General features: G+C 32.2%; 1 pseudogene; it reads left to right on the forward strand.

Moving 5' to 3' along the window:
- Positions 1-14023, forward strand: part of LOC124973741 (cyclin-dependent kinase 17-like) — a 28134-nt pseudogene extending 14111 nt beyond the window's left edge.
- The last annotated feature ends 8835 nt before the right edge of the window (positions 14024-22858 follow it).

The raw sequence follows: 22858 nt of genomic DNA on the forward strand, positions 1-22858 counted from the left end.
GTACATTAGAAGTGCTTATTTCTTCCCACTGTGTGGATTCCTCATTTCTATACTGATAATTTTTGTAAAAAAAATGGCCAGTAGAATTGAGGTTTTCAGTCTCTTTTCTGTCCCCACATGTCAAGGAGCAAAACCCATTGCTGTCAAATAGGGCAATTCAGTAATTGTCACAGAGAGGGAAATGGGTTTTTGAAGTAACCTCCTGCTGTCCACAGTGTTTTTCAATACATACTCACCTTTAACATGACACCTGTCGAATCTCAGCATATTCTTCACTTGTTCTAAAGCTAAATTGGAAATGCATATCCAGCTTATTAATTCAGTTTCATGATCTGATGCATAAATTATGTTGCTAGAAACAAAGCCAGCTAGAAGTCTCTCATTGCACTTGATAATGTTTAAAAAGTACACTGAATTATAGGAAGATCTATTACAAGTTGTAATTTATCTTTTGTACTTATATTTTAGTGTTCATGTGCTTTTGCTGTAAGAGCTATATGAATAGAAATTTCTTTAGGCTGTGAAAAAGTGAAGGATTTTCTAAGAACAATGAAATATCAGAAAAATGATCACCTTTGATCTGGAAAGCAGTATTAAGGAAGTTTTTATATTATATTAAAATACAACATTCATTTTATATTTTTAGCTATTATTTTCTGTTTTTATGCAACTTTTAAAGTTTTAAAATATTCAAAATAAGGTGCAACTCACTCTAGATTTTTGAACTCATGAAAGCGGGGATCACATCTGTCTTCTTCACTGTATGCTCAGCACCTAACATTGTGCTTCATAAATATTAAATAAATGAGTTCTGTCTTCTGTCCTCTGAATAATTTCCACTGGAAAGCATGTACATAAGCTAGTGATTATAACTATTGTTAGTCTTATGTTCAATGAATACAAATGCAAGCAAATTTTTCTAAAAATTCCATTTAAAAATTTATTAATTATCATAATTACTATTCAGGTGTGATCTTTAAATCCTTAAGGTTGGAAATTATTAGAATGGGTATTGCAATGTGCTTTACTATTTGCATTAGGATCTGATAGTTCACTAATATAACTGCCTTTTGTTTGAATTCTCCACTTTCTTGATTGGGTGGAATTCAGTGGCACTATTTATATTAGAGACTGATTATTCAAATTTAACTTTGTAATTACAGTATGATAATTAAATTATGTTCTTCCTTATATATAATTTTATTTTTAATTGGCAAATAATTTTGTATATTTATTGGGTATAATGACATTTCAATACATGTATATATATGTGCTGAACAGATGAGAGTAACTGGCATATCTATCACCTTAAATATTCATTATTTCTTTGTGTTGGGAATATTCACAATCCCCTCAGCTAACTGAAATACAGTTAATTTTTGCCAACCTGTTACTCTTAAAAAATAGATTTTTAGCATATTCTAATGTCATTAAATTTTATTCTCTGAAGAGTGGTTATTTGTAGTCTTAAATTTTTCATGTATCCTTTCCAAATCATTTCTTACATTGTACAGTAACTTTTCACCTTTAAAATGATTAATTTATAGTCAGTATACTTATGTAATCTATTTTTCTCAATTGCATAATCTTTAAAGCAAACTCCATTGTTTTTGTCATGATCACCCCTAGACCAATGTGTACTTCATGTTAAGGGCATTCTCGTATTCACTTAACATACACAAATGAGTAAGAAAATTTTCTTACTGCTGAGAAGAAAAGGTTTCTAGGTCACGGTCATGTCTTCTAATGGACTCTCATTGCTATAGACAATGACTTTATATATTTTTTTCATTTATACTCATTCTTTTGTTCATATTGGCTTATGTGTATTTTCAAAGTAGTGTTATTTTTTCTCAGTAAAAGATGACCCAAAACTTAAAATTCAAGTTGAAAATGCAGTAGTTCCATGTTTGGAAATTTAAACATCTAAATTCCACAGATAGGTATAAGAAAATAATGTCATTTTATCATAGTTTTGTTAACCCTGTAAACCTCACTTTATATAAAAAGTAAAAAATTATTGGAATCAGACTGTCACGTACCAGAGAGTGGGTTGTTGGCCTCATTATCCATAATGAAGTAAAAAAAAAATTCATTTGTTTCTGGAAAGTGTTGTATCTTGTGGTGTTGCTTCATTATTCTGCACAGCTATTAGTAGAAAGCAAGAACTTAGTAAACAGTTACATACAAGACAATACCTGGGTAGGTAGTATATGATGGTTCTAAAACTTTATTTCTCTAATTTAATGTTTTTCATAAAAAATATCATATACATAAAGAAAAAAGGTAACAAAAAAACCAAAAAAGCCCTTCTTCAGTCTTGTAGTAATATACTACCTATGACTAGAGTTTTAGTATATCAAAATTGAATTAAGCACTTGTTAGTTGAACCTGCAGTTTTCTACATTATTTTAACTTGGTGTATGTCTTTGTAATAAAAGGATAAAAACAATTCCTTTGTGATACTTCTACTTTTGGTCATTCAAGTTTTGAAAGTTTATTGTTTTATCTAAAGTGGTAATTGATGCCAAGTATAACCACTAAGTATCAGTTTTATTTTATTTGACAGCTTCAGAAAAATTGCATGTTTGATTCTCTAGGATTGGAGTACAATGCAATATTTTAATAATTTAATATGATTTATATACCTTTGAAAACTGAAGTTATGCATTATTTCCTTTAACTAGCTTTTTATTTAAGGACATTAGCATCATCTATGGAAGAAGTGATTTTTTTTAGATTGTTATTGTATCTTCTATTGCAAAGGGATTCTAGAAAACATTTTTTAAGAAAATTCTTATTCTTGGCTTCTGTTTACTTTTCTTTTTTTTAATTTTGATCTCTCGGTTCCTATTTTCCACCTGTTTGCATTGTTTTTCCAAATCTTTGGTGTTAAGGTTGTCTATCATTTAAATTTTTCTTTTGAAATATACATTGGGTATATTGGGTTTCTGTAACATATTTTGATATATTCCACCTACCCCATTTATTGTCTCAATACAAAATCAACTGTGAGCTTAAGGTTTAAAAGAAAGGGTTTGGGAACTCACTTTTAAAGCTTTTAAGGAGGGAAAAATGAGACTTACATTACTGGTTTTGTGCTTTCATGTTTCCTGATCTACAGTACAATGTAAATTGGTTTCCTTTTTAACTGTATTTTGATTGGAGAACCTGAAATAAATAGCATCTTGTTGGTTTCAAGTCTCCATAGAAATTCAAAGATTGGTCAGAAAATTATTTTGTGATTTAGTAAAAAGAAAAATCAAATAGTAATTTTTACAAGATTATTTAGTATCTTAAAATCAAAGACTGTGGTATTTTAAAATTTGGGGTCTTAAAATAAAACAAGGCATTCACTGCAGACCACTATCCAATCCATACGTAAGGTACATTGACTATTTCAATTATGAATACTGATGCTTTTAAAACTTGATAGATGTTGAACAATTTGACTGTAACCAACAGTTTATATTCATAAACACTGTAGAATTGGAGAGTTTTAGAAGTTGAGGAAGAGCTGAAATTTTAAGAATAAATAATCAATTTATCATAGTTTTTAACTTCAGTCAGAAATTGGGCTTGGGAGAATGGAAACATACATAAAATTGGAAAAATTTGGAAAGGTAAGTAAATTCTTATTTTAAAAATGTAAAATTTTCTCATTCATCATGTAAGTGTATGGTTTTGCCAACCATGCAAAATTGTGAACATGATTGTCTAAAAAATTACAACTTGCTAGGAAAAGATAACAAAATTAGGTGTGAAACTTTCAGTTCTTGAAAGTATCCTATCGGTTTGAGAGGAAATGAATGTTTTTAATAGGCTTAAAATCTTTTATTGAAACAAAATATTTTGCTTTCTTGGTAACACAACAGATTTCTGTTTGTTTAACCTCCTAGCAGTCTCCTGTCTGTGCTGTCATGGGAAATTACATAGTTAAAATTTCTGAAAAATAACTTTAGAAATAAATCTTTTCCTTGAAGTGTAAGAAATTCTTAAAATGTGCTTTTTACTTGAACTTTTCACTACCTGTAATTCTACTGATTTAGAAACATTCTATTTTCCACAGTAATAAAGTGCAAGAAAATAATAAGTAAAAAGTAATAAGTAAACTAATAAATAAAAAAGATAGAAAGTAATAAATAATAAATAGCAGGAAGAAAAATAATAGCCAGTCATTAGGGAAGCTTATTTTTCTTTTTAAAGAATTTATGTGCAAAGATTTTAAAGTGTTTGGAAACCTGGGTAAAACATATTTTTGATTTTTTTTGTTTGTTTTTTTTTTTTTTTTGGTGCTGGGATTGAACCCAGGGTTTTGTGTTTACAAGGCAAGCACTCTACCAACTGAGCTATATCACCAGCCCCATATTTTTGATTTAACAGTACAATTATTGTTTCATTTAATGTGCTCAATGTCCTTCAGTCTTCATATACCATTACAGGGTAAGCACCTTTGATTTTAATACTATTGTTCCAAATCTGAATTTGAAATAAAGCACAAAAAGTAAATTAAATTCTTGTTTTATACTTCTGAGACACTTTTTGGTCTTATAAAAACATGGAAGCTATGTGTATGTAACTGAAAGTCATCCTTGCCACAAGAAAATATAATACTGGACATTGTGGAGTTTTCTTTGCAAGATGGAACTCAGCATGCTTAGAGATTATAAATTCAGTTAGGGCACTTTATTGTTCTTCATTGTTACCCTCTTATGATACTCTTGCTTGATCTCCCAAACTATGTTTTATAGGGCACATATGCAACAGTTTATAAAGGAAGAAGTAAGCTGACAGAGAATTTGGTGGCATTTAAAGAGATCTGTTTGGAACATAAAGGCAAATCCAGTACAGCTATAAGAGAAGGTATATTTATTTAGACTATTTTAAAACCAAAGCTGTATAAGAGTAATTTTAAGAAATAAAAGCAGATATAAATAATGTGACTGGAAGATATATTTAGACCTTTAAAACTATTTTCTAAAACTAACATACTCAATAGAAAAAAATTAATATTCTTAATGTATAGTGAAATACTATGAAGTCATTCAAAATACTGACATAGATAAATATCTGATAGGGAAATTTTACATATTGCTACATGGGAAGCATGGTAACTGAAAATTAGTGGCAAATATTAAATATAAGAAATAAATAAACTGTATATAAACATGTCATGGTACCATTTTATTTTAAAAGTGAATTATCCCAAATTGGTTGGATTCAGACTTGGTGGTAAATGCCTTCAATCCTGGTGGCTCAGGAGGCCAAGGCAGGATGGCAGGTTTGAAGCAAGCCTCAGCAACTTAGCCAGAACCTGTCTCAAAATAAAAATTAAACAAAAAGGAGAGGTGCTTTGGATGTGGCTCAGGTTCAACCCCTTGTACCAAAACAAATAAATAAATAGATAAATAATATTTGAGGCAACTGATTAGCAGCATAGCAGAAGAAAGCCTACCTTGAACTGTATATAAATTAATCCCAGAGGCTCAAAAATTTATCATTAAAGAAAAAAAAAGCAGAAGATGGTGAGTTGTAAAATTAGAGATGACCTTAGGTACTATAATATCAAACTGAAAATCATAAAAAAGGTAAAAGTTGATACCATAAGTTTTTCTACCATTCATCCCTTAGCAAATTGCTGTTTTTAACTTAAGAGAATATTATAACAGTTGATTTATGTGTTAAAATTACTTCAAGTTTTTATAAAATCTGACCTTCCACAGATTAAACAATCGGCTTTCATTTCTGTTTTACAGTTTTACTCTTAAAGGATTTAAAACATGCAAACATAGTAATCTTACATAACATAGTTCACCCAGCTAAATTTTTTTGACTCTGGTCCTTGAGTATTTGGTAAGCATTTAAAAAATACTCAGTATTTTATTTTTCTTTAGTAATAGAAAGACTTTTATTTTTAACAGCCCCAGGACCATCATTGTTTATTTATTGGTATTTAAATTGATTAGGTGGTACATTCTGTATCTTTTCCTGACAAACAATTTTCTTTAAAAAATTTATTACTACTAAGTTAAACAGTCATGCATTCTGAAAACTGTTGTAATGCAGTAAAATGCTGACCTTTTTCAGGGATGACTGTGGGAACATCATGAATATGCACAATGTAAAGGTATGTTTATTGTGTAATGTTAAAGTGTAAAGAAAATTAGTTAGATTGCACAGTGAAATATATCAACCTCATAAACAATCTTTGGAATTTTCTGTTTGGTTTATTTACTCAACTTCTGTTTATTATACTACAGCTTTTCTGGAATCATACCTTTTTGTAAAATTGCTTCATTTTACAGGTCTTCTAAAAATAGTTTTGATATTTTATTTCACATTATAATTGATTGTCCTACATGTGTATAATAAATCTGTAGGAATATTTTACTTTCTGAAAAAAAATCCAAATGATGAGTACATTTTGCAAAAGGCCACCTTTAAATGGGGAACTCCCCTAATATGTTAAAAATGGTATTAAATTATATAATAACAGTGACTTTTCAAGGTTATTCATTTTGAATAAGGGTTATAAGTAAGGCCAGAAACATGTAGGTATTGTAATTGCTTTGCTTGAAGTAACTATCTGTATTGTCAGAAGGAATAGTAAGATAATTGTGTTTTTGCAGTACATCTAAAAATTCGAATAATGCTAAAGAAATTTGCTATAATAATCAGATACAGAAGAAACCCAGAAGTTATTAGATAAATAAAAGCACTTGACATACTTGCGTTCTTATAGATGTCTTTGTTCTGAGTGGTACATTTTACATTTTCAAAGATTTTATTTGTCTAAAGTTCAACAGTTTATAGAAACCTATTTTGAAAATAGAGTGTTCCATCTTGTGTGTTTGAAACCTTTATAATTCTGTAGATAGTAAATTAGTAACTTCAAACTCACATTTTTTAAATAGTGAATTTGGTAAATATAAAGGAAAGTCAGTTTCTTTTATTGAAAGAGAGGTTTGAACATACAGCTAGCACTTTGCTAAGAATTTTAGAATAGGGCTTTACAAGTATTTCCATATACATTTCATGAAGATTATTTTCATCATAGGTTATATTTTCCTTTGCAAGTTGTTGTGTTTGTAGATCTTCTCAATTTTTAAATTCTGTTTTTTATGCTATTATATTAGCACTAATTTGGAAAGCAAAGTCTTTAAATATCATAATTTGACAGAAGTTTGAGAAGTCTTTTAAGTCAGGTCTAAATAATTAAAAATATTTTATTGTTTGTTGAAATTTTATTTAATGTTTTCCAAATATAAAATTTAACAGGAATATATTGAAAGGTAGTTTTGCTCAACACTGAAACCCCAAAGCAATCCAACAGGAGTATATTAAAGTGGTAACTTCAGAGTTTTCAAAAATGTAAATAAACATGTGGAGTCTTAAGACTTCACAGCTTACAATTTATTCATACCAGGCATTGTGGTGTATGCCCACAAACCAGCTACTTGTGAAACTGAGGTAGGAGTATCACAAATTTGAGACCAGTCTGAGCAATTTAATGAGACCCTGCCTCAGAATTAAAATCCAAAATAATTTGGGGCATAGCTCTGATGTACAGGGCTCTAGAAATCAATCAATACTACACCCCTCCAAAAAAACACCAGAGGTATTTCTGCCATAAATCACCTGCTGCCTTGCCTTATTCTTTGTATTCAGATACTGTTTTTCATCTACAAGTGAACCAAAGGTACCTCTTGAGTCTTCAATACTTAAAGTTCTTTTTGGTAACCCCAGAAAATCAAGATGTGTTCCACATGTCCCTTTTCAACATAATACACAAAAAAACCTCTACCATTAGCTTTACAGGGATTGCTTTTTTCAGAGCACTAGAGTGCATTACCCCTTTTTGAATCACAGCTAATTTTGAAACTGAGTAGGAATTGCTAAATGCAAAGTATCCAGGAGGTAGGTGTTAAAAGCTGATTGAGTTATTTTTTAGTGGGTGATTTGCCAGTGTATGCAGCCCCATTCTCTCTGACACCTGAGACTTTACATAAAGCCACCAAGTCCAATGCCATATTTAAAGGTGCTGACACAGGTCAGATTGTTTTTTAAGGGAGTAAGTGCCTGTGTTTGATTGACATACTGGAATTTTATAATCAAACCATAAGATTCAGTAGTATAGAGGATACATCTGTTTAGGCTGCTTTCTCTAATAAATGAACTATTACTATGAAAACAAAATTTTGTTATATTTATATTTATTTTCATAGATACTGTTGACAAATGTGATAGATGCTTCAAATTGAACAATGAATTAAAATTGAGAAAACAACTAAAAATGGAAAAGGCATTGTCCTTAAAATGATATAATTTCTTATTTTTTTTCTTTTACTATTCTAGACCAGTTGCTTTTCTACTAACCATAGCTTATGCTATTGTCAGGGTCTTAAGCCCCCTTGCTCTTCTCAACCAGGGACAAGGGAAGGGAGCCCTCCCCAACAAGGTCAGACCAGAAAAGGTAGGGCTGACTGACCACTGGCACCCAGCCCTCCAGGCAGAGGACAATCAGACAAGTCAGGGAGACCAGTCACAGCAGGAATTCATTTATTGAGAAAATCACACAGCTTTTATGTAGTGTGGAGGCTAGGCAGGAATCAATCAGCTTAAAGGTCAGCAAGGCACTGGGGGGGTATTCATGCAGATGAGAGTCCCAGAGGACAATATGGCAAGCACGAGCTGATCACGTTCCCGAAACTGTTGTTAACCAATCCCTGACGGTGGTCCGATTTATAGTCATTAACTTTTGAAACTGCCTTTGAGGCCTTGATCTTGCTCACTCGCCAGGGAGTAAGGAATTAGCCTGAGTTAGTTAACGTGTCTTTAGTCCCAACAATGCTAATACCAAAGTATATGTTGATTTCTGTAAGACTAATTTTTAGTTATTTGCTTTTGTAGTTGTTTCTATGCCAAATTCTATGTGGATTAACTTATTGCCACAGAAGAATGGTGTTGTATCGAGACTTGAAACCACAGAACCTCTCATTAATGAAAATGGAATTTAAAGCTAGCAGAGTTTGGTATGGAATAAATAATATTTATAAATTCCTCCAGGTGGTTAGGTATAAAAGAACAACCATTGTCACAAGGTGTTATCACTTTCATATGAGTTTGGAAATTTTCTCTGAACCCTCTGAACAATATTTGGCAGAATTTTGTGGGTGGTTTGCATTGGTTATTAGCAAAAATACTAAAAGGCAAGGGTTCCCAGGTGTAGCCAAGGAACCCAGGTTTCTGATACCCTTTCAGGGAGTGACCAGAGATAAAAATATATTTTCAGAAGTGTACTAAATGTTATTTGCTTTTTTCTGCTGTGTTAATATTTGCACTGTTGATCCAGAAGCAATAAGAATAAAACTGCTCTTTCGTGGTATACGTTCAGGCAGTGCCACCAAAGTATATCATGGTATTATTCACCACTGCACATTCTTAGAGAAAAAGTATCCGTTACACTTAAAATATTTTGCCAAGCAATAAAATGCATTAATTTTATTAAATTTGCATCCTTGAGTAAATGAATAGTATTTTTGTGGTGTATATGTATGCTGAAATGGGAATTATATAAAAACATATGGACTTCACACAGAAATACTACAGTTATTGCAAGGAATGGTTTTGAGTGATTATTTGACTACAAGGTGAACTAGCCCCTACCCTCCTTTTTTTTAAGGAATATCATTTATTCTAGGAAAAATAATCAACAGACAAAGTGTGGTTATCCAGACTCAGATATTTGGCAGATTTTTCTTGAAATTAATGAATTAAGATTGTCACTTTAAGGAAATCAATTGTAGGTATTTCTAGCCAATACTAAAATTCAGGTTCACAAATACAAATTAGATTTTGAAATTTTGGATCTGCTGCTTTAAGTTAATATCTTCCCAGTACGTAGAAACTTTTCTGATGTGGTCAGTTGTGATATTAACAAATAGAAGTTTTTTTTTTTAAATTTTTGAATAAATATATAAAATTTTTAATCTATAACACAAAAATAAATATTTTATCCAGTTATCAGCACCTCATATTATAGAATCATGTATGGTAAACTATTCATTTAAAGTGCAAGATAGACCAGTGAATTTTTGCAAAAGTATGAATAGTGTATGGATATAATTTAAGTTACAATATAACCTTGAAAAAAGAACTTAATCTAATTCTAATATATCAAAGAACATTATCTACAAAAATTATAAAATAATATTAAAATGTTTCTCCTCTTTTCCAACTTCATATCTGTGAGATTTGATTTTCTTCAAATAGGTATATATATTATGATATGTTGTGATATGGAGTAAAGCAACATTTCACAACAGATAGAAAGCAAGAACAAATATAGAATACAACTGTCTTCTATAAAAATAGACTCTAAACAGTTTATTAAAATATTAGAAAAACATTCTTAAATAATATTTTGGAAAAAAATTCATAAAAATATTATTTATGCTAACATGAGAGGAGTTTTTAATGCATAACTAAATACTTTAATTTTTCTCATATTTTATGATAAACATCAGCAGTAATCTATATAAGTAAATACTTGGGGTCCTTAATAATTTTTAAGAAATTGAAATGAGTTTCAAGATCCAAGAATTTAAAATCCACCTCTGAAATGGTGTTCGTTTATTATTGCTTGCCACCATGACTGCATTTGTTATGTGCTTAGTAATTTAAGTGGTAGTTATTTACTTATATTATTTTAGGTAATCTGATTTTAAGGGACTTGAAAGTAAAACAAAATTACATGTTCTTTTTGTTTTGAGTACATTGTTTCTACTAGAGGAAGAAAAATAATTGTTGATTAGCTTTGAAAATTTTGTTACTTTCTGAATACTTTGATAGAACTTAGTTCTTAAAAATCCTTGCAGTTTTACAAAATTGAATTTTTAATTTTTCACAAATTATTACAATAGTTTCACTTTTGGAAAATTTTACTAAATTTTATGAGTATTTCAGGTTATTACTCAATAATGGATTAAAAATTTATTTTTTAAATGGTGAATTTGTCTTTGGCAATTTGTATACTTCTACTCAGTTAGTATTTTGCTATTTGTTTGAAGTGTAAATTACTTTTGATATTTCCTTCCCTAAAAAGAAAATGAGTGGGCCACTTAGGTTTAAACAAAAAATTACAAGTTATTTTCATATGCTTGCATAGATTATACAGTCATTTTTAAATAGTTTATATTGTTATTTCCCTTTTAATTGTTCCCACCCCTCCTCTCTTTGTCAAACTGCACTTATAGCTCTTTGACATAATTGCAAAATGAATGGCTATGACAGAGAAACATTCATGAGTATTTGAAATGCAAAAGGAATGTCAAGGACCATCAAAAATCCCCTTTTACCTGGGAATACTGTGAGTGCTTTAAATTTCACCTCTATCTTCTTTAAAGTTAGCAAAGAAATTTTTTCTTGTCACAGACCAGTAAGAAATTCTGATTACTGTCAGGTGCATTTCATGCATGCCTGCAATCCCAGTAGTTTGGGAGACAGAGACAGAATGATTGCAAATGCAAGAACAGCCTCAGCAAGGTAGTGAAGACCTTAAACAACTTAACAAGACCCTGACTAAAATAATAGCTCAGTTGTAAAGTGTCCCTGGGTTATATCTCCAGTACCAAAAAAAAAAAAAAAAAAAAGAAAAGAAAAAAAAAAAACAGAGAAAAAATAAATTCTGATTTTCCTTGGGATAATATAATCAACTTTGTTACTTTGGTTATTTATTTATTTTATTACAGAGTAAATACACTTGGGGCTTCAAGTAAGTGAGGGTCAATTCAGTTGGAGTCTTTATACTGTAAGTTGTTCTTGATCTTTCTGAAAATTCTACCCTTTTTTCATGACCAGTGAAAATCAGAGGTCTAGGAATTACAATATAGTCATTTTCATTAATGATAAAAATTGGCTTGTGTAGAATTGATACTGCCATTTACCGGTGATGAGTTCTGCTCCTTCTAATGTTGAAGTTTGAACACTAGAGAAGCACGCCATGGCAAGCATATTAAGCAGGTTTTATTTAAAACTAATAATACAGACTTCTCCCTGGAGGGAGAAGGGGGCCATGGCTGATGTTCTAAAGTCCCAAGAAATTAGCACACCCTACATCTTTTATAGGTTAAGGTCTCTTTTGTTCTCCAGTTCTCTCCTCTCTTATCTCTCCTTCCTGCTGGTGACTAGGTCTGGTTTTGCAGGTGAGACATAAAAAGTGAGAAGTGGATGGGGCAGTGGGAGGGCCAAAGTGATTCAGCCAGGCAAGGGCCCAGGGAGCATTAATTAGCAGCTCCTTGCATGCAGTCCTTGATAAGAGCAGCTAAATTTGGTAATCAATGAGCTCTGGAGATACTTAATGTTTCATTCTCCCAGGGGCAGTCTCCAACTTCCAGAGACAGATGGCCTTCATGGCCTTCATTTCCTGGATTTGACCTGATCCCCTATTTTTACACTAAGTGCATGTCCCCAATTCTGGCTTCAGAATCATGTGACAGTTGAGTTTGGGAGATTGTATATTTCATTTCATACCAATACCAAAATTCTGATTGTAAACCAGGAACCTATTTGGACAAGCATGCTTGTTCATGATCTTCTCAGGAGCAGGAGAGTAAAGTATTGGGGGAACTACACCTGGCAAATTGCACAGCTATAGGATAAGCAAATTTATAACTCTGTCTTTAATCTCCTTACAACTCAGTCTTAGCACCTGAAAGATAAATCAGAAAGCTACCTTCCATCATACTAATTACCAAAAATTATATAAAATAATTTGTTTTACTTATTTCTCAAAGTTGCAAGATTAATAGTAAAATTAATAATAAATAAAATGGTGTCAGCATTCTTCCAGTTACTGTTAGCCATGATTTAACTTTCTGGTATTGCTTATGCAATTTTCATACAATTTAATAAAGAATTGATTTAAGTTTTTTAATTTTCTTATATTTTAATCAGATATATAAAATTATGTGTCATAAAAAGTTATATGTAATAGTAATCTCAGCCTAAAAAAATTATCTTGTTTGAAATAAAATATATGGTAAAAATAAATTTATTTTCTTAATCTACCTTTCAAAATTACTCTTTCTTCAATGATCAGGATTTAGAGGCTTAGAGATGATAATAACTCTAGTGCTAATGACAGATAAAATTGGGAACTCTAGTCTTCATTTCTGGATAATTAGTGTATTCTATATTAAATTGACAAAGGAATGGAAAATGTTTTGCATCATTTACAGTAATTAGTAATACTCAAAAGCAATGAGGTCTCTCTCTTAGTCTAAACTTATCCATGTAACAAGAAGAGTACAAAATACAATGTAATTTCTATTTCATGGAAACCTTTTCTGAATGGATTTCTGCAAGGAAATTATCAGTAAAAATCAATTGGATTGTAGACTAATGACTTCAGGATATTTAATAAAAAAGTGTTATAGCAAGTAAATGTTAGCATTAGGTTAAAGGTGATTAAAAACTTATAACTGTGGCAAGTAAAATTGTGTATCTCAGTGTCACTGACCTATTTTGGATTAATTTAATTTCAGCTGGAAAATAATTTTGGCACTATGACTGATGGACAAAAGGAAAACATCTTTAGCTTAGATTAAGATAAACTAAACATCTACACTTTATACCACATACATACAGCACATAAAAGTAAGTAAAAATTTGTGGTCTTAGAATTATTGTGTTTAGATTAATTATGTAATGATATGCTGACACAAGACAAGATGTAGTCAGCAGAATTCATAAAACCAATTTTGCTGAAGCTTCAAGAAGCCATAGAATAGCCATCTCAGTATCCCTGTGAATGGAGTCATGGCAAGGATAGGGACTAAAAAATCCTATATATTATTAATGGATTTCAGTATATTTCTTTGTTTTCTTTTCCCTACTAAGGACTAGCCAGATTCATATCAGTTCCCACAAGATTTACTCAAGTGATATTGTCACACTATTGTATTGGCCACCTGATGTGCTTCTTGGTTCTGCAGAGTACTCAACACAGATTGACAAGTGGTAAATATATACAGATACAAAATTGCTACATTTATAATATTTTGTTATTTTAAAGAGCCAAAACATAAGCAGTGAATAAGAATTCTGGTATGGTTTCAAGATTATCTATGTTTAAATATCAATTTCATCATCCAAATCACTGGCCTGTACCTTAGATTCCACATTTAACAAAGTGGGAATATTTAACAATAGCTACTTTAATATTATGTACATAATGCTAAGGCCAAATTAATTAAAGTGTAAACAAAAACTCAGAAAAGTACTAATTGACACAGTAATTGAAAGCAAAATTATTTTATCATTATTTAACATTCATCAAAATATACCAGTTTTAAGTTGTTCTAAAAACAGTAATCAAAATACCCTAACCAGAAAAAGTAAGCTCTGACAAAAGTTTAGAACAACACTTACATATAATAAGTAACTTATAAGTAGTTGCTGTCAATTACTGAAACTATGTCATCTAGTGAAATAAAAGACAGTCTTAGGAACCTGATTCATCCAGGAGTGGGTAGTGAATATAGTGTGTTCTCCAGTGTTAACCCTGGGAGCAGGGCTCTACAGTCCCAGGTGTGAAGAAAGGGGGTGTGAATGTGGGGGAGAGGTTGCTGTGCATATTTAAGCATAAAAGGGCATTTTGTAAATCTAATTGAGTTAAACTATTTTATGTATAAACTGGACTAAACAAATCTCTTTCCTTCTTGAGAAGAGGTACCTGTAACATTTTATATTCAAATGTTTGTTCTTCACAAACTGAATGATTTCCTACTCTACCTACAAGAATGCATTATAAAATGTGAGGCTAGCAGTTCTCTGTGACCCTTTCTGGCACTGTAGAGGTACTGAACCTGTCAGTCTGGGTCTCCAGTTTTATATTATTTTCTCCTGCCTCTCCTCCCTTACATGCACACCAGTCTTCCTGTATTAGACATAGATGGAGACATTTTTGAACTCACCCATGAAAGCCAGAAATAGGTCAGCCTGGAAGTGAGATTGGGTAGACTAGTAACCTCTGTCACCAAACCTGGCAGTTCACATTCTCCTTTATAAAAAAGTAGCCTAAATGAAGAACAATGGTTCATGTTTTTTTTCTTCTTCACTTCTCCCTTCTCAGTACAGAGCAATTGATAGAATTTAAGATTCAAATGATCAAGGGGCCATTTTTCAAACCCATTCTACTCTCCTGAATTCAACCTCAATAATTATATGTACTTCTTTATATATCTGTATTTAAAGTGTTTTTTGATGTGCCATATTTAAGGGTAGGTAACAAGATACATTTCCAAACTTGTTTCATTATGGAAAAAGTAATGTTTGGGTCATTCCAAGTAAATGAAAGAAAACCAACATACTGCCTCTAAAAACCTCTCATTACAAAGTATTTATTGAACAAAAATAATATCACAGTAAAAATGATACATATATAAAAGTGAATGAAGATTTGCCATCACAGATAAGACATGTTCAGGGACCAATGTTCAGGTTGTATAGTTCTAAAAAACTTCAGCCATAGCACTTTAACACTGATCAAGCAAACATTAAAAGAATTTGGTTGGTTTGCATCCCTTTGGAGCCTATTTTGACTAAAGTACTTATTTTAAAAACACACAGTCTGAGGCACTGCTCTGACCTTTATTCTCAATTTCTACAGTTGTCCATGTGTAGAGCATTTTGATCTAACAAAAATTTTATTATCCCTTTTCTAGTAAGTGTATCTAGAGTGCAGTTAAAGTATTTTGAGGAAGAACTATACCAAGAATAAGATTTCTGTTCATTTGAATATTTCCAATCAGTATTTAATTTTTTTAAAAAATTAAACTTTTAGTTAAAATTATTGCCCATTGAATTATTTTAGTTTCTCTATAAGAATCTTGCATTTTGTATGTGTTCTTTTATTCTATAATTTTTTTAGAAAAGTTTTAGTTGTCAATGGCCCTCTCTTTTATTTATTTATAGGTAGTACTGAACCCAGTTCCTCATACATGCTAGGGAAATGTTCTACTTCCCTACTGAGTTATACACTGAGTTATAACTGCAGTTCTTATTCTACAATTTTTAATGATATTTCTTTTCCTAACAGTTTTGGACCAGTAGTTATTTACAGCTAGGCCTTGTGAAAATGAAATTGGAATGCCCATTACTGTTCTACCTTCAATGAGTTCAGTGGCCCCAGACAATTCTCAGCTTCTTCTGCAAACCTGTCCTGATCAATAAACTAAAGGAGGGAAGCATTCTGAAAGGCCCATTTTAGCTTCTAGCTCACACATTTCACTTTCAGTATTTTCCAGTTCCCTGAACCAGCTCATTTTATTTTAGTAAAGATGTAACCTTTATGAGAAAGTACCAGTAATGTCTGTTTGTGGATTTTGGAGCCAGTCCCATTACTTTGCAATTACAGCATACTGGAGTTATTTAGTTTTTTTTCCTAAAATTTTAATTTATAACTAAACCTAATTTTAGTTTCTGAAAATTCAAGTAATATGTTTTTGTAAAGTTCACTTTTTAGCCTTTTCATAATTCCTGCCATTTAATGCCTGGTTTGGATCAGCTATTTAGTCACATTTCAAGTTTGTTTCTGTTACTTATTAGTTAAAAAAATATAGTTAACCTAATCTTTAATGGACACTTTCTAGTTCATTTGTCTACTTTGGAACATTCCTGCTTTATGTATAGGTTTGGTGCCACTGTAATGGTGCCTCATGATTTTTTTTTTTTTTACAGAACAGAAAATATATTATTACTATTCTAAACTATACTACACAAAACAATCTCTTTGTTGTATCTGCAGGTAGTTCCACAGAGATGTGATTCCTCAAGAATTTTTACCAAGTTTTCTTTCAATGTTACAATCAATTTAGTAAAATATAAAGCAGTTTATCATGTCTCAGTTTCCACAAACAATGCCTTCATTACCTAGTTTGATATTTGTATTATAGTACATTTTTTGATCCATCAAAAATTATGACTATTCTCATGAAAGTCCTACAAAATCACTTCTTTGTTTTTGAATTCATCACCAGTGAGCTTTCAAAATATTAGATTTTTAAATGTTAATTATTGTTCCAGGTATTTAGAGAAACCCATCTCCTTTTGATACAGTAAATATATCAGGTGCGTGTTATTTTTCTATAGGAAGAATCAGGGCTAATGTTTTGAAATAATATGCCCAACTGGAAAGTATAGCAGTTTGGATGCTATGGGTTGGTGACTATCCATTTCAGATTTTTGTTAGGGAGGTAAAAAAATATGAATATCTAAGTGACTTCAAAGTTTAAAAAATGCTTTTGAGAACATTTTCTTTTTTGAATGTTTATTGTCTAAATATGGCTTACTTTACTCTTATAAAAATGCTACTTGGATATTACATTTATTAATTTTAATTCAAAAGAGATTCTAAGGCAATTCTTATACAATTGAAAGCTAAAAGGAAAAAGTGATATGAATATGCTTTTATATTTTGCCTGTTGTAAAAAATAATGAAATTTTACTAGAGAGTTTTTTGGTAGTAACTTTTGTCTTTCAAATATTTTTTCTTAATAGTAAAAATATACAAATATTTTACATAAAATTGAATGCAAAGGAATGTACAGCTGGTTATAGTGTGTATACAAGCACAATTCAGCATATGCAGAATTAAAGAGAAAAAAGGTTCACATTCTTATTAGTTCCACTGAAAACATTAAGAAAAGTTCTTCACTGTCAACAGTGTCCAATGCTTAAGAGCTAAGAGCATATGAAAACAAAAACATTAAAATTCACTTATTCAAAATGGATTTTTATATATACTTAAATATATAAAAAAATTTTAAAATGCCAACAAAAATGTAGACTATTCATGTTATAAAAATTTAAAACAAAATGGACAGATAGTTTCACAATGTTCTTCTTTTGACACAGGTAAACTAGGTCAGGGGGACAAACTTAATCAGTCAATGAGCCTTTTATTTCAACCAGACTGCATCAGAATTTCTGAGAGGTCAAAGAAAGCATTACTGGAGAAGCAGTTCTTTCCAGACATGATTGGCACTGACATGTGACTGTCAAGCAGTGTGGGAAACTGCAGGGGGCAAAAATTTTAAAGTAATTATTTCAAATTTCCAGGGGAAAAAAATAGGGTTCCTTACATTCCCAAACAGACCACAGTAGTTTGGTTCTCTCATCACCACTGTAATGGGTCAATTGCCAATCCATTTTATAGAATGATTTACAGATGACAATTGAAGGATTACTTATAATAAAGAAGAATAAAGCACATATAATGTACTTAATTGTTCTCTATGGCAGGCTACTAGAAAAAAATATATAATTTAGATGCTACTAAAGCATATTCAAATACTCTTTTTAAAAGATTCTAGGCTACCTAAGAAAGCTGATCTGCTTTAAATTTTGAAGAAAAACTTGTCAGACTCTTTATAAATCCATAATTTCTAATACTATATTTTGGATTTGTCATCAGTTTTCCAGAGTACTACAAAAATGTTTCTCAGTAAACTAAAAATGATGATTGTTATCTTAAAATATTTAGAATATCTCCTTTAGAGTTGAAAATGTATTTTTAAAATATTTTTATTGGTTCTACTTAGTTACACATGATAGCAGAATGCATTTGTTTCATTGTGCACAAAGTTTGTGTTTTTTTTTTGTTTTAGTTGTCAATGCACATTTTTTTTATATGTGGTACCTGAAATTGAACCCAGTGGCCCACACCTGCTATACAAGCCCTCTACAACTGATCTCTAAACCCAGCTCTTGAAAAAATATTTTCTTTGATAAATAATATCAAATTTATTAGAAAGGTGACTCATAAGAAAAAAAACTTAATGTAGAGTTAATTTCTGTATTACTAGCAACTAAGATGATAAATAGCAAGATAAAAAAGTGTATATTTTAGTCACAAGTGTCAGTTCTGAAGTAAATCCATCATCTGTGCTCCCAACTGAACAAGCTGAAGTAAAGGCCTCCTGTTAATACCTGACTGCACCTAAATGTTTTATTGCCTAGGATCATATGTGTCAAAATGATTTCCTATACTGTCTTATAACTTAATTCCTATTTAGTCAAGAATAAGTTTAAATATTAAACTTCAGCACTAAATATCAAACTATATAGCCTGATACCTGTTAGAAGTACAATAAATATCTGTAGAACAAGTAAATATACTTTTGCAGTGTTAAGACTATTTCAGTAAATTATTTTTATCTGTGCTTTCTTGCTTATCAAGGGTTGTCATTTCAATTGATATCTGGGGGCTACAAATGAGCAGGGAGTTAAAGTTCTGATTACATAATGGTCACAGGTAATAAGCAGCAACACCTACTTTTAAGCCCTGACTAAAATTTATCTGTACTAAATTGCCCAACTTCTTACTTTGGAAGGGGTTAGGGGCTGTCTTAATTACTGGTTCAATTTTTTCAGTAGTTTATGGTATATTCAAGGTTCTTTTTCTTTTCTGGTGCTTTAAAATTTTAATTTTTTTCTAAAATGTTATTTACTTCAACTGTGTTTTCAAATTCTTCACCTATAATGTATACTCTTTTTTTATGTTCCTAAACACTATTCCCTTTGACTTGGAGTGAACAATGGAGGAGAGCAGGCCTTATAATTTTTGTTGGGGGCTATGCCATGCGGACTATGCCAAGATGGCACCTGGCAGCCAGCCAGAAGTTGTTTTGGTCACATGGGCAGTGAGGACGTTAATTAACATAAGCACACTCAGGTGATTTGTCATTGGCCATATTCAATTAAGTCCACACATACAATGCATGCACATGTGTTCTTGAGTGCTCCTGATTGTGCCTGCTCATTTTGATCTTTAACATGATTGGGCAGCTGGCTCCTCACCTGATCTTCACATAATTGGCATCAACCCTACCCTTCACCTCCTGGAGGGGATATAAGCTGGCTTTCCTCGAGCGCCAGGGTTCCAGGTTCGAGGTTCCAGTTCCTGGGTTTCCTGAATCCACAATAAACCGTTCCAAATTCAAGAGCTTTGGTATTCATTTGTCTCCCGCACCAAATTGTCTCTGCTAGATGGTGTCAATTTTTATTGTTCAGGTTTTTTAATATTATGTTTGAGGTTTTGTCCATCTTGTTGATATTTTCAATAGAATCCCCTTTCTGGGGCTAGGACTTTAGATCAGTGGTAGACCACTTGCCTAGCATGTGTGAGGCACTGGGTTTGATTCTCAGCACACATATAAATAAATGAATAAAATAAAGGTCCATTGACATATAAAAATTATTTTAAAAAATGAATCCCCTTTAGTTTTATTAGTCTTGTCTGTTGTTTTAAAGAGATCACCGACTTCTGCCCCTAACTATTTGGGTACACTCAATTGTCACAGTTCTCAATTAACCTGGCTTTCACAGCATGTTTCTCAGTCTTTTTTATTGGCTCTTTACTACTGTAATGTATAAAACTGCTATCCCCACCCTTACTGTTGCAGCCATTTTCCTGCCTCCCAAATACTATCAGTCTGTGAGCATCCTAGCTAGCTATTGCTTCATCAGTTAGTTGGCAAGTATCCTTCTCTGTTATTAGTCACCTGGCAGAATTCAACTGCTTCATGGTATCTACCCCACCATCTTTTCTCATGCTTCTCTCTCTCCTACTTACTTTCTCTATCCTCCTCGCTTTTCCACTCTCTCAACCATATGACCTTTCTCATTCCCTTTCTTTTCCTCTCATTTTCTTTCTTACACTGCAGTGTGACACTTTGTTAGGTTAATAAACTCCCTTACATGATTTCCCGTGTCCGGTATGGTTTTCGTGGGATCCCTTACATTGGTGCTGTGACTCGGATGGGTCCTTCCACTGTGTCTTAAAACTGTCTCTTAAGCAAGTGGAAACCCATTTGATGCCCCACTGACCTCCCAGACACAGCCCCACCTTCCATTCACCTGGATGCTCAGCTTTTTACATGGAATACCGGACTTCAGATTGGTGAGTTCCCTTAGAGAGGTACCCACTCTAGACCACTTAAACACACCTGTGCTCACCTGAGAAGCAACCATTGCATGTCTGGGACTCTTGGGGCAGCTGAGGTGTGGGGGTACCCTCAGCCACAACTTTTATATTTACAGCTGGCTTATATAGTCAGTCTTATCTACCAGGTGGATTCCTGTTTTTATAGTGGAGATTCTCTCTCAGGGTTGAGACTCATCCTAACACTCAAACTCATACTCGCACTCAAAAACCCTGATATCAGGTCCTCAACTCTTCTCAGTTTTTACCCAGCACAAACATTGGTGCTCTTGTAATGACACAATCAATGAACTGCCCCTCATCTCCAGCCCAGTACTCTGGTCTTGGATGCCCTGGCCACAGACTCGGCTGTATCAGTTCCCACCATGGGATCTGGGTCCTCCAATATGGCAGATTCAAACCTGGAAACCCTTTGCCCTACCCTGACTTAAAGCCATAAAAATTCATTTGTGTAATGGAACACAGCTTCCATGAGAAAGCAAGCAGATGGAAAGGGATTCCTTATCTTCAAGTCTCTTCTCTCTTGCTTCTTGGCTCTTCCTGCAGGCTCAGGCCCCTCCAGTTCCTGTTTCTTCATCTTCCCCTGCTTCTCCATCTCCTTTACCCCATTCTGTTTCTGCTTCCATTCCCCGGCCCAACCCACCTAGTCCTCCTGCCATGAAGTCCTGCATATGCCAATGTGGAGGGAGTAACCAACCTAACCATCAGTGGCATATCCCAGTACGGAATATAATATAGCAGCCCCATTCACCACAAGTAGTGGGAGATAATTGTTTCATAATTTTCTGCATCCAAACCTGAATTGATTCTAAACAGGAAAAAAGGGTTAAAATGCCCTAGGCATCAAGTTTCTGCTAGAACATCTTAGCTCCTTTCAGATCCAGATCTCAGTCAAGACTTACATTGAAATGTAAATGGAGGAAACCAGAATGCTCAGTGGGAAACCAGTCTCAAACCCAAGGCAAAAAGTGTCCTTTTTAAATTTCTCCTGGGCTGCAACTCAAATACTTTATTCTCTCCCTTTCACCTCTTCTCTCTTTCTCATTTTCTCATGCTATAATTAGCAATCATTATCATTTTTCTTCTAGGACTTTTGTTTTTTTAAATGCTATATTTTTGAGCTCACAATTTTGATCCTTCATACCTAGGTTAATAATTTTTGATCAGTTATTTTTATCCAATTCTGGAATTATTTTGGAACATCTGTTACATTGCAATGGAGATAAGCATTACAAGGCCTTTGCTTTCATGTTAAGTATAAGCATGCATAAAAATTAAAATTTTAAAAATGGATCCAAATAGTTTTAATTCACATGATTTAAAAAGGTTCAATTTATATTGGGTAAACTAATAGAAGTAAAATGTCTTTAAAATTAACTCACTAGTCTCTAGGTGGTCAAACTAAAAAAATGTTGATGTTTGTAAAATGTCTAACATCAATTTTTCTAGGACTTTTCTTCAACATGAAAGAGATGGCAAATACTGTTTACACTTCTCTGACATCTTATTATTTTTACACTTGTCTGATATCTTGTTTTTTTATAATAAGATGAGTGAATTAAAGTTGACATGTATGGGATTACTCAAACGTGTTTGTTAGAGACATCTGATTAGCTTACAAAGTTATTCCATGGGGTAACATACTTAAACATTATTCTTTCTATATTAAATGTGTTCATATTTTCCAGGTATACAAGCCTTTAAAGTAGAAAATTTATCAAGCTGCTCTTCTTAAAATCAAACTTGTCTGTAATGGTAAACCTATCATTTAATGTTCTATTATAGGTCCTGCCATAAATAGGGTATATGTAAAATTTGTTAAATGTATTTCTGTAAGTTATTGAGTGGCTGATT

The sequence above is a fragment of the Sciurus carolinensis genome, unplaced genomic scaffold (genome assembly GCF_902686445.1).
Source record: "Sciurus carolinensis unplaced genomic scaffold, mSciCar1.2, whole genome shotgun sequence".
Classification (NCBI taxonomy): domain Eukaryota; kingdom Metazoa; phylum Chordata; class Mammalia; order Rodentia; family Sciuridae; genus Sciurus; species Sciurus carolinensis.